At 35.9% G+C, this 11,760-nt stretch overlaps 1 long non-coding RNA gene across 2 annotated transcripts in view; it reads left to right on the plus strand.

Annotated features, from left to right (window-relative positions):
- Positions 1-11,760, plus strand: part of LOC138160143 (uncharacterized) — a 361,415-nt gene that overhangs the window by 156,723 nt on the left and 192,932 nt on the right. For both annotated transcript variants that reach the window (XR_011168086.1, XR_011168085.1), the window contains exon 3: positions 131-228. This is a non-coding gene — a long non-coding RNA (uncharacterized lncRNA). The remainder of the gene's footprint in view (positions 1-130; positions 229-11,760) is intronic.

Below are 11,760 nucleotides of genomic sequence, written 5' to 3' on the forward strand. Positions count from 1 at the left end.
ACTTAATGACCTCCAAAGAGAGGAAACCTACTGCCTTCTGAGGCACTTTTGGATAATTTCAATTGTTTGCAAGTTTTTCCTTGTGTCAGCTAATTTTTTTCTCTTTTCTACTCCCACTGGCTGCTCCTAGGTCTATGCTGTGGGGCTAGGAAGAACAACACATCAACATCAAATCACCCTTGTCCACAGTGATGGCTCTTTAAATTCTTGAAGACATAGGATGTCTTGGTAAGTTTTCTCTAATTCCTCTTTTTTACGTGTGAGAAAATTAAATTCATTCTTTTCACTAGAAATTCTTAGTTAATGGTATGTGAATGGATTGTTCATTCACTCATTCATTCACTAAGCATTTATGACAGCTTAAACTTATAATGCACTTAATTGAGTTGTGAAGTTTTCCAGATCATTCCAACATATAGTGAATGTTCCCTCTTCTTATTTCCTATTAAACTCATTATCAATACTACTCGTTTGGAAATTAATTGCATACTACTTTGTTACATTTCTTGTACTATTACTAAACTATTATTTCTCTAATGTTGTCTATGTTTCTTTTTCTTATCTATACAATTAGATTTTAAGTTGATTAAAGTCAGAGACTGCATATTCATTCATTCAGCAAATAGTTACTGAATACCAATCATGTGTGTTTGATTCCCCATAGTTCTTTGAATAAGAGATGCAATAAATATTTGCTGATCAATTGACATAATGTATGCACAGAGCTAAGTTCTGTGTCATGAAAGATACAATGGAAGTAGAAAATTTGGTCTCAGGTCTTGAGGTGTTATACTTGAGGGATAGAAAACATAGGAAAGTGAAACAAACTATTATGTGCTAGTTACGAATGCATCCAGAATGAGGCCAAGTTAATGACTTGGGGTTTGAAAATACTTTTGTCCCAACCCCTCAGAACTGTTATTAGATATTTTTGTATATACATAAGACTTTCAGTGCTGGAGAAGATTATTTTAGAGATCATCCTATCTAGCACTCTCATTTTATGGATGAAAAATGTGAGTCCAGGCACATTAAATGATTTCAATAAGGTCACATATGGCATTTAGTGCTAGACACCATGTTTCCTCATTACCCAGTGTAGTGCCAATGCAATATTTACAGTACCCATGATCATGATAAAGACCATGACTATAAATATTGCATGATGTTTGATAGCAAAACATAACAAACTCTCCGTTTAGAGGACAGAACTGAAGCATTGTTAGACACCAGAAAACAGAATTCCAAAACCAGGAAGCTGATTACATAATAGTACTAAAGATATTAAGAAGCCATAATAATGCTGAGAGCCACAGCATCCTTTACCCTTCCTACAAACCAATACCTACTCATGAGCCTATCTGACTCCTTGCCTGAACCTCCTCTCTTTCCCACCGTCTCTCTGGCTCTGGCTCCCAGCTTCCTGTGGGTTCTGCTTCCCTTCAGCAAACTCCTCCCACCACAGGCTCCATGTGACTCTATTTAGCCTATTAGGGGGCAGAGTTTATCTTCAAAGCAGGGAAAGTCTTCAAAGATTCCCCCTAGGTCTATGAAGGGACAGGGAAGATCTTCAAATTCTCATTCCCATTACACCCACTCAGTGTTTCTTCCTTCCCACCAACATGATGATCCTCATTGATTACATTTATTGAGAGTTTTTGTGCATGTTAAGAGTAATATTTCTAGAAGAACATGTCAAAAGAGGCAAGAAACTCTATTCTGTTCTCTATCAGTATTTGGAGGAATTTAGTCAGTAGAGCCATGTGAGATGTAAGGTATTGATCAGACTGTGCTAGTCTGTCCTTTACACTCATTCAAAATATTCTTATCTATGTGAAAAATTGGAACTTTTTTTTTGGTTAGGATTTTTCCGTTTTCAAGAAAAGACATAACTTTCAGAAGTACTCATCAGAGCCAACTGGCATTTTCTCCCAATAGAAAAGGTTGTCTTCTTAGAAAACTTAGCACGTTCAGTAGAAAGAAGTTTGGTGGATAATTTCTATTTCCTTTAAAGATGGCAATAAAGTAAGACCACAAACTTATTGTCTTAAAGAAAAAGCCCATAATAATCATGGTGATAATATTATTAATAACATTGATATTCATATAGCATTTTATAGTTCATAGAATATTTTCTTCAATGCAGTTCTGTGAGGTAGATAAGTGCAGATAAAGAAACTAAGGAACAAAGATTAACTTACTTGTCTGGAGCCATGCATTTAGAAAGTTTTATAGTCAGCATTAAAATCTAGGTCTTCTAACCCTTAACCAATTATTTTTTTCTCATTGTATTAAAGAAGTAAAAAATTCTGTTTAATGATCAGATCTCTGTCCTCCTTACTACTCACCATGTATTGTACGTACCTGTGTATGTATCATACATCCTCTTTCTCATCCATTCCCAGCCTTTCCCATGTCCTTTTCCCATTCCTGGCCCCAAACCCTTGCTATTACAGTATAAACTCCTCTGAAGAGAGGAAATCCTTATTTTCTTTGGTTTTCTTTTCTATCCCTAGCACCTAGGAAAGTACCTAGAACTAAATGTTTGTTATATGAAGTGACATTATGCACAAGCTTGTCCCCCAAGTCACTTTTGTAGAATGTATCCAACCAGGATTTTGTTCTGAAAAAGATTCTTTAAGTCTTAATCTTTTCATATTTTGGAATTCATGGGAGCTTAAATTTAGAACTGGAAGGTTCATTGAAGTTCATCTAGTCTAATGCTTTCATTCTATAACTAAAGAAACTGAGGCCCAGAAAAGTTAAGTAATTTGTGCAAGGTAGTTTAAGGATATAGTTTAGGCTGAAGATAACATTCAGTTCAATTAAAAACATTTACTAAGCTCCAATAATTTGTTAGGTACCAGGTGTACAAAGTCAGAAATGAAAAACAATGCCTTTCCTTAAGGAGCTTACGTGCTACTGCAGCTAATACAGAAGATTAGGTCTGGGGACTATATGGATCATGAAACAATGAAAAATCAACAAAGGAGAGTGGGAGAGAAATGACTTGCTTCTTTTCAAGAGCATTTACAATGTTCAGATGTGGAATAACCTATCTCTCCCTGCAGAGCTGAGTTGAACAAGCTAACAAGCCAAATTAAGGGCTTCTTTATGCTTACAACTTTTGCTAGTACTCAACTCTTGCTATTTCTCTTCATCTCCGGTATAATAGGGCCTTGTCTCAACCGTTATATTGCCTCCTCATGAGCTATGTCATGCCTTCTTTCCTGTTGCTAATTTGAAAGTATTCAGCCAAGGGCCAAGGCAGCCACTGGCACACAAGCAAAGGTCACTTTTAATTGGTAACAGCTAACTGGTGGTGCCATCACCATTCACCCTAAAATGAATCACCCTCTGACTCATGGAATTACTAATAGACAAGAGTTAGTTCTATGGGCAAAGTAATCCATACCTAATTCCCCAAAGAAAAGTGGGGCTGCTTCAATGGCAATAGAGATTTAATTTAAAGAATACAGAGATTGCCCACCATGAGAGTCAGATTGTGGGAGAGACTTAGGAAGTGATCATAATTCTTTTCATTCATTCATTCATTCATTCATTCATTCATTCATTCATTCATTCATTCATTCATTCTGTTTTGGAAGAGAAACTTGGGGTCATTGAGCAAGGAAGTAAGCATGTCCTAGATAAGAATAAAGAATAGAATCAGACTGTCCAGTTAAGGCCCCTCAATATGTTGAATGTTGTGTTGAAAGAAATAATTTACAGGAAACCAGTCCAAAGGGAGATTACAAACCCTTCATGGCCTGCCTTGGGTAGAAGTGGAAATTAGTTAATTTTTATCTTTGTAACCTACTTTCTGTTTCATCCTTCATTTCTATATATAACATCTTATTTCCTGCTCCTGATACCTGAATTGTATCTGTAGGGCCTTCTTCTTCTACAGAGGTCTAGGGTAGAAAATAAAAGAACATCTCTGTTAATAACATTAGCAGATCACCTAGGATTTTAATCAAAGTCTTCCAAAGGGCTATTAGCATTTTCCCAGATGCATTTTCATTTGGAAAGGGGATGTTTAAAGACTGAGAGTTCTTTAGAAATGAACAAATCTTTTATGGTGGAGTCTCAGGAACCATAGTAGTCCAGTGGGGAAGATTTTAGGAAGTGTCCTCATATCACACCGTGTGATTCACTTCTTACTTGGTCTACTTATAAAGCTGGCCCTTGGTATACTCATGTTATAGTAGTTTACCTTTCTATTGTGCTCAAGGAGCTCAAGGAGTCTTCTTGCATTTGAACAAAAGACTACGGGCCAGGGTATTTTGTGGCTTTGTTTCATCTTTACTTTCTATGCAGTCAGGTATCATCACTGTACTTGTCAGTCAGCTAACAAATAGGAATTAAATGCTCACTCATATAATCAGAGTACCTCTGAAATGGAAGGAATCTCAGGTGGTTTCTTTGTACTTTTGCATACTAGGAACTATTGTAGGGGATGGGTGGTCAAGCTGCTGTGCTTGTGGACTTCCAAAGGACAAGATTGTCTTAGCTATGAGCAAATCCTTTTCCTATATTCTCCTTTTCCTCACTCTTTCAGCCTCTTTCTCTATCAGTAGCCCTGCCTAGCATTTTATGGCCCTTTAAGAGGTGGTGCTTGGAGGAGAGGAGGGAAGTGTTCCAGCTACTTGAAGTATAAAATGCTTAGCCTTTGGGGAAATGGCACCAGAAGTTTCACCTGAATTCTTGCTGACCTCAGGTAAAGCCTTCTTGATCTTTGTGTTGATTCTGCAGAAGAGGAATGGCATTTTTTGTATACTTTTAACTTTGAAGTGTGTTATTTTAATGTCTAATTAGTAAAGTGATTTTTAATTGAATTTTTATGGCCCAATAATGTTACTGAATTTTAAACCTCCAACCTGAATAATTAGGCTGGCCTACTTTGGTCCTGCCCCAGAATACTATCTATTTCAACCTGTTCCTGAACAAGAATCCGTTCTATAATATTCACAACAAATTGTCATTCCACTTTCCCTTAAAGGTGTCTAGTGAGGGGAAACTCAGAACCTCCCAAGAAAGCTCACTCTATTTTAGCTCAAATCTTACTGCTATAAAGTTTCCCCCCCCAACAAATCCTAAAACTGCTTCCCCACTTTGTACCACATTTTTACTACTACTTCTTCCTTTTTCCCCCAAAGCAGAACAAGTCTTCCCTTTTCTACATGACAACCTTTCAAATATTGAAGGCTGCTATCAAAGAGTCTCTAGGCCTTCTTTTCGGACTGAAGAGACCTATTTCATTGAGCTGATCCTTGTAGAAACTGTGCTTCTGATCCCTATCATCCTGATAATCTATGTTCAGGGGTTCTTAACCTGAGACAAATTTTAAAAAAAATATATTTTGATAATTATACTTCAACATAATTGGTTTCTTTTGTAGTCCTATTTTTATTTTTTTGTACTTAGAAACATTCTTAGGTGTTCATGGATTTCACCAGTTGGAATAATAATAAAAAAAATAATAATGATACTAAAATGTATATAGCACTTAGTATGTGTTAGGCATTTAACTAAATATTTTATAATTATTACCCCATTTGATCCTCACAACCACCCTATAAGTGCTATTATTATCCACATTTTACAGATGAGGAAACTGAGGCAAACAGAGGTGAATTGACTTTCCCAGGGTCACACAGCTAGTAAGTATTTGAGGCTGGATTTGAACTCAGATTTTCTTACTCTCATCCCAGGGCTGAGTCAGGGCTCTATTCACTGTGCAACCAATGTCAAGAATCCCTGAACTAGATACACAAGAATATCCCTGAATAAGATGATAGCTTGTCAATATCATTCCAGAAATGTGGTACCTGGAAATCAATACAATTTTCCCAATATGTTTTGATTAAGACAGAGTATAACAGGTATCACCTTTCTCTTCTGGATGCCATACTTCTCTTACTACAACCTAGGGAAAACATAAGCTATTTTTGACAGCCACGTCATACTGTTGACTCAAACTGAATTTGCCTTTACTCTTTTTCACATGTATTGCTCAGACTCATGAGAGTCAGCATGGAGATGTACTTGGGGAGCAGGTGCTGAAGTCAAATTTTATTTGAATGGCTATGTGACCCCAGGCAAGCCACTTAACATCTCAATACCTCAGATAAAATATTTTTATTTTTAACTTATTTTTAAATGTTTCTATTTAAACTTTACTTTTATTCTGAATTTAGCAAACATGAAATAAAACAAGCATTTCTATATATAATGTAGATTAGAAAAAAGTTATATATGAAACTGTGACTATTACATACAGCTGGCTTTTCTTTAGTTTATGTGACTTAGTCATGATCATATAGATAATAATGGAGGCAACATTCAAATTCAGGAATTCTGATTTTGAGTCTAGGGTTCTCTCCACTCCAGGCTTTATTCATGAACCTCCAATGAGTTGCCTCTCTAAGCAACCTACTTCATTTGGGGAAAAGCATCCCATCTGCCTTTGGCCGTGACAGCTTGGTTAGAGACAGTCTTTTTTTTTTTCTAGGGATGTTGAATGTTTCTTGGCCAGGCAGCTATCTAAGACTAATCTGCATTAGCAGAGAAATTTCCTCATTAAGAATTCCCTAGACCAATGAAAATAGTTTGAAAAATAAAAAAGGCCTGACTCACTGGATTGTTCCAATACTAGATGCTGCCTGGTAAAGTTTCAATCCTCAAGGGCTCATCTAAGAGGGAGAAACAAGAGTGAAATCATGTTTCAGTATAAATATGATGTTTTACCTAATCTTCAAAAGAAGACATTAAGAGATATATTGAGGATTATACTGGTGGATTGACTGATCAATTAATCTCCTACATTTTAGCTAATTGGTATAGTGGAAGGGTCACTAAACAGTATTGCAAGATCTTGATTCAGATGCTTCCTGTGTCACTTAACAGTTGTATGACTCAGGGTAAATCACAACCACTTGGGGCCTCAGTTCTTCCTCTTTAAAATGGGAATAATAATAGCTTCCTTACCTACTTCCCAGGGTCATTGTAACAATTAAATTAGATAATATAGATGAAAAGACTTCATCTATATTATGCTGGAGGCATTAAACTGGAAGGTGGTCTGCTGGTCAGTGAAGATTCAGAGGCCAAAAAAAAAGAGAATGCAATGTTATTTGTGGAGGAGGGAAATGTACTTGGGATATGGAAGGATGGAATATTTTCCGAGCTGTTCTGCAAAATTCCTACAAAATCACACAAACAACAGGACATATTAGATAGATTAATGGAGGAAAAACTCTTGGAAGAAGCAAAACTTTATCTACTTTTGCTAAAAATGGAAAAATGTTGCAGTGTTTAGAAAATAGGAATTTGCTAAAATTCAACCTAGTCAGAATGGCATAGATAGGAGTCTGGAGGCAAGGTCCTGATATGTGAGTAAGATCACACTCTGATAAAGGAGAATCCATCCACTAGGGACCAGTGGGAGAGGAAAGGAGACAGAACTGATAGGGATAACCTTGAAGGACAGCTTTGAAAGCAAAGTTCAGAAGTTTATATGTGACCTAGCATAACATGGAGTGCCAAAGAATGATTTTGAGTCCATGACTGAAACTGTCAAAACTGAAGGCTTGGGGAAGAAAAAAATGGCAGTTGTCAGTAGAACTGTTTGAGGTAGCTGGAGGATGGTGTCTTTAGAGGCCAATTAGAAAGGGATTACTGCCTTACTGGCACGAGATGATCAGTGCGTGGATATGGCATTTGGGATATAAGAGACTGAAAGGGCAGACAGAAATGTAACCTTTACTACAATACATAAACTAGACAGTAGAAGACTGAAAACTGGATTTGGCAACTTTTAGGACCAATCTGAGACAAAACTGTGAAGGAGGCAAGAATTCTTTGGTGGTCTTCTACAGATTTTTCTTCAATATTTATCCATGACCCCTGACCCTCTTTGTCTTTCTCTCACTTTCTCAGTCGGTGCCCTTCCTTCCCTTCAGAAAGAAAAGAAGTCATTACCACTTCTATGGTAATTAATTCGAAGTTTTACCCTTTGGGCGATGTTTTAAGAGAGGGGAGATAGAAGAGATATCCAAAATAATGTATTTCTAATGGTGGAATTTCAGATCTTGTGACTTTGAGACTTGGAAGATATCTCAGAGGCTATCTAGTCTAACTACCTCATTTTAGAGATAAGAAAACTGAGACTCAGGTTAAGTAATGTGTCCAAGGTCATACAGATACAAAATGATAAAGGGTGATGCTATGGGACAAAAGACTCATCCTGAAAACTCCAAATAATTCAATATATGCCACTTCTTGCTTTTCCTGCCCATAATTCTTCTGCTTGTAACTGATGCATAATAAATAGCTAGAGGTAGGTAGAGTTTGCATTGATATTGAGGGAGGAAGAAAATTAGAAATGCTGATATATGTTATTGGACAACAAGGATGATAAAAAGAAAGGATGACCAGTGAATTCTTGTAATGTTTGCATTAGTATCAAATGAAAGAATTAAACAGGAAATAAACCCAGAAGTCTTAGCACAGGATTCCAATTAAACAGAATTGCACATAGTGAGATAGTATTTATGATGGTAGCTTTAAGGTGAAAGGCCATTATCAGGTCAGGGAAGATTCAGAGGGTAAAAAAAGAATGTAATGTTAGGTGTGGAGTAGAGAGACATGCTTAGGATTTGTAAAGATGGAATAGCTTCCAAGATGACCTACAAAATTTTGTTTTGGGCTGGTATGAGGCCTAAAGCATAGCATAGAAACAACACATAGACAGAGGTAGAAATAGAAGCCAATGGGTGTCAATTGTAATGTTTTCTGTTACTAATAACTCTGGTTGTAAAGCAAGTCTTCTATGCCTTAGTTTTTACTCCCTGTGCCTCAATTACTCAAACATAAATAGGAAGGATTTTTTTCCCCTAGTATCTCACATATAATGAGTGTTTCTAATATATATATTTTATATATTATATATTTATATAGTATATATAATACACATGTTATATATGTATATGTAATATATATTATACATATATATGTACAAATACACATATATTATATATTTATATATACATATTTTTATATATTATATGTATCTATATATATAGGTCAATGTGAAAAGCTTTACTAATACTTTTGTTATACTTCACTACATTAAATTGTAGGTAGATAAAAGAAAAACAGAATTATATTTTAGTCAGTTTATGAAAACGCTTATGGTTGACATTTCATTCTTCTAAATCTCAATGCTGGTATTTTGAGTTGTGAAGGAAAATGTTAAAAATGTTTGGAATTAGACTTGTAGGGAATCAATATCTGATTCTGTCAGTTACTCTCTGTGAGCTCAGTAAAGTCACTTGTCTTCTCAATGTCCTTATCTAATAAAAAGAGAGAGTTGCCAATTTGCTGTGGGCAAAGAACTTGAATAGTTTTTAAGAGAATTGCAGTCAACAATTACATGAAAAATGCTCCAAATAATTAATAATAAGAAAAAAAGCACACGAAGATAACCAACATTTCATAGATTGAAAAAGATGATGGAAGAACAGAAATATTGAGTTAGAGGCAAGATAATGCTGTAGTCAGACAAGCTCACTAATGTACTGTTGGTAGAAATGTGAATTGATTTAACCATTCCAAAAAATTGGGAACTATATGAGAAGAGTCATTAAGCTTCTTTGACTCAGTGATCCCATTATAGAGTTTATAGTACAAGGAGATCAAAGACAGAAAGAAAAAAGCCTAACATATGCCAAGATATTCATAGCAGCCATCTTTGTCATAGCAAATAATTAGAGACAAATTGAGTGCTTGTTAATTAGGGAATGGATGACTAAATTGTAGTATGTGAATGTAATATAATATTTTTTTCACTGCAAGAAAAAATAAATATGACAAATTCAGAGAAATGTCAAATGACATATTTGATGGAGAGTGGAGTGAATTAAATCAGACCAAGAGAGCAATATGCACAAGGATTATAATCATGTAAATTAAAAGGTTAGTTCCAACTTTGAGCAACTGTGATGACCAGTCTTGTAATGACCAAGAAGAGATGATGAAATATATCTCCCTTCTTTTGATAGAAAGGTAATAGGAGTGGGGAGGAGGGCGGGGTGGGGTTGGCAAAAAATGTTGTGTATGCTGTCAGATGCAATCATTGTATTGGTTTGTTTTGCTTAACTTTTAAAATTATACCTGAGAAGTCAGTTGTGTATGTGTGTGTGTGTGTATGTGTTTATGGTGGGGGGGAGTATATATTTTTTTGTAAATAAGTGATCTAAAGACATAAAGCATCAATAATAATTTATAAATAAAACAAGAGGGTTAACTAGTTAATTTTAAAGTTCTCTTCTAGTGTTATTCTATTTTTTTAATATCCTTAGAATTATCATTACATTCTAGGACCTTTAGGTTGCTTGATATAGTAAAGTGAGCTAACATTCTTTTAAATGCTTCCTTTTCCTTTTTTGGTGAAGTTATGAATTGGTTTAACAACTAGAAAACAATTTGAAACTTATGAGCAAAGTTATCAAACTGTCTGTAGCCTTGGTTAAATCATCCCATTAGGATCGACTATTCCAAGGAAATTTAAGAAGGAAAGATGGGGCCCATATGGCTACCTCCTCACTTTGCTCTTGGTGGTGTCTGCTTTAGGACACCACTAGCTAGGGAGGCCCATTGCTTCTGGATAAATTTCTTGCTTTTTATTCATGCACAAAACAATTTGTGCCTAGCAACAGTTTTCTGGCTTGCTGAGTTGTACAGAAAGGCAGAGCTCTTCCGGCAGTGAGCTTTGGCATGTTCTTCATGGGGATTTAATTTAAGAAATTGCAAGAGGGTTCCTTCTGAATGTGCTCCAGAATCAGAAGAACTCGCTGGCAATCCTATTTAGATCAGGAACTTTAAGCTTAATGTTGTTCTCCTTCAGGGGACATGGTGATATCAGCAAACATGCTGAAGGTTGAAATGCCAATTGCTTTGAAGGGACCTCAAGACTTATGAATTTGCATTAGGGCTATGCACAGCAGGAGGATAATATAATTAAGATATATATTCTTCCATTCTTATAGGACAAAATAAAACCTAGGATGAACGTTTCAAAGCACCTCTGGATGGGCGTGCAGTTTTGTCGGTGCCGACAGTCAATGGCCTTAAAAATAATCCTTCAGTGACATTTATTTCTCTGACACTGTCAGACTTTTCTTCATTCCCAACATGTGCTTTGTTGAGCCCTGACCTTTTTTTCTTAACTCCTTCACATATATACTGTGCTATTTAATACCAGAAGCACTCATTCTGACACCCAAGTACTCAGTGCCTGAGATCAAATAGCAATTTTGTGTGCCCACACTCGTGACTGGAAGGCCTGATGTGTCGTGTACTTTAATTAGAGTACAAGCAGTACAAAGTTTTCTAAGCTTTCAAAGCAGTTTCATGCAGACTATGTGCCAAAGCAAGGGGGGAAATGTAGGTGTTAAATGGTGCTCCTATTAGCTTCTTTCTGAAAGCACTCAAGAAACTTCTGTTTCCTTGAAGAGGGCATAAAGAGAACTATCAACTGGTGACTGGAGCCTTCTTAGAAGTGAAAGATGATTCAATATTGTATGTTTTTAAGAGGACTTCAGCTTTTATTTTAAATGTCTCTTATGACGCCTCTTTCTTAGACTGTCAAAATAACCTGGTGGAAAGATGGTGGAAAGAGAGAAAAGGCTTACAGAAAAAGACACTAGATATTATATTATTGTGTATTTTATTATATATTATCTAATATACCATATA

This window comes from Petaurus breviceps, unplaced genomic scaffold (genome assembly GCF_028583685.1).
Source record: "Petaurus breviceps papuanus isolate PSGF00001 unplaced genomic scaffold, PetGlider_PUasm1.0 179, whole genome shotgun sequence".
NCBI lineage: Eukaryota > Metazoa > Chordata > Mammalia > Diprotodontia > Petauridae > Petaurus > Petaurus breviceps.